Source organism: Octodon degus, unplaced genomic scaffold (assembly GCF_000260255.1).
Source record: "Octodon degus isolate 3935 unplaced genomic scaffold, OctDeg1.0 scaffold00224, whole genome shotgun sequence".
NCBI lineage: Eukaryota > Metazoa > Chordata > Mammalia > Rodentia > Octodontidae > Octodon > Octodon degus.
Window position 1 is genome coordinate 658,083 of NW_004524800.1, and position 1,503 is coordinate 659,585.

The following is a 1,503-nucleotide window of genomic DNA, read 5'->3' on the forward strand; positions in this document are numbered from 1 at the left end:
GTGTACCAGATCTAAGAGTAAAAGACTTCACTTTTTCCTCATTTAGGATGTGTTAGCGGTTGGGTTTTCATAAATGGCTTTTACCAGACTGAAGTAGAGGCCATGTATTCCAATTTTCTGTAGGACTCTGAACATGAATAAGTATTCGACTTTGTCAAAAGCCTTTTCTGCAACAATGGAGATGACCATGTGAATTTTAGTTTTCTCTCTATTGATATAGTGTATTACATTTCTAGATTTTCGAATATTGAACCATCCTTGCATCCCTACGATGAATCCTACCTGGTCATGGTGTGTGATCTACTTGATGATTGCTGTATTCCATTTTCTAGGATTTTGTTGAGGATTTTTGCATCTATGTTCATGAGGGAGATTGTCCTGTAATTCTCTTTCTTAGTTGTGTCTTTCCCAAGTTTTGGTATCAGTATAATACTTGCCTCCAGGATTGATTTTGGGAATATTGCTTCCTTTTCATTTCCTTGAAGAGTTTGAGGCATATAGGGACTATATCTTCTGTAAATTTCATGTAGAATTCAGCTGTGAATCCATCCAGACCTCCACTTTTCTTTGTCAGTAGGTTTTGTATTACATCTCATATTTCATTGGCTGTTATTGGGCTATCGAGACTGGTTATATCTTGTCAATTCAGTTGTGTTACTTTGTACCTTTCTAGGAATCTTTCCATTTCATCTGTGACTTCTATTCGGTGAGAATAAATATTCTGGAAGTAGCTATTGATAATCTTCTGAATTTTCACTGGGTCTGTGCTAAGTACACCCTTTTCATTCGTTATTGCTTGTATTTGAATTTTTTTTGTCCTCTTTTTGATGAGGTTAGCTAGAGGCTTATCGAATTTATTTAATCTTTCCAAGAACCAGCTTTTTGCTTTGTTAATTCCTTGAATTGTTTTCTTCCTCTCAATTGAATTAATATCTGCTCTAATCTTTATGATTTCTTTACGTCTTTAGGCTCTGGGTTTGGTTTGCTCTTGCTTTTCTAGTTGTTGAAGGTGCTTAATCAGGGTATTTATTTGTTCCTGTTCTGTTTTCCTAATGTGTGAGTTCACAGCTATGAATTTTCCTCTGAGATCAGCTTTCATTGCATCCCATAAATTCTGATAAGTTGTGTTTGAATTTTTTTGAATTGTAGATATCCTTGAATTTCTTCTTTAATTTCATCTGTGCCCCACTGGTTGCTGAGTAGGGTGTCATTTAATATCTATATATTTAGGGTTTTTTCTGGTTTCTTTTGTCATTTATTTCTAGTTTCATTGCACTGTGGTCAGATAATATGCAAGGGATAATTTCTATTTTCTTACATATACTTAAGCATGACCTATGGAACACTATGTGGTCAATTTTAGAAAATGACCCATGTGCAGCTGTGAAAAACGTGTATTCAACTGTGTTTTGGTGGAACACTGTGTATATGTCCACCAAGTTCATTTCTTTCAAGCTCTGGTTCAGTTCTGTTATGTTTTGGCTAAGTTTTTGTCTGGTTGAC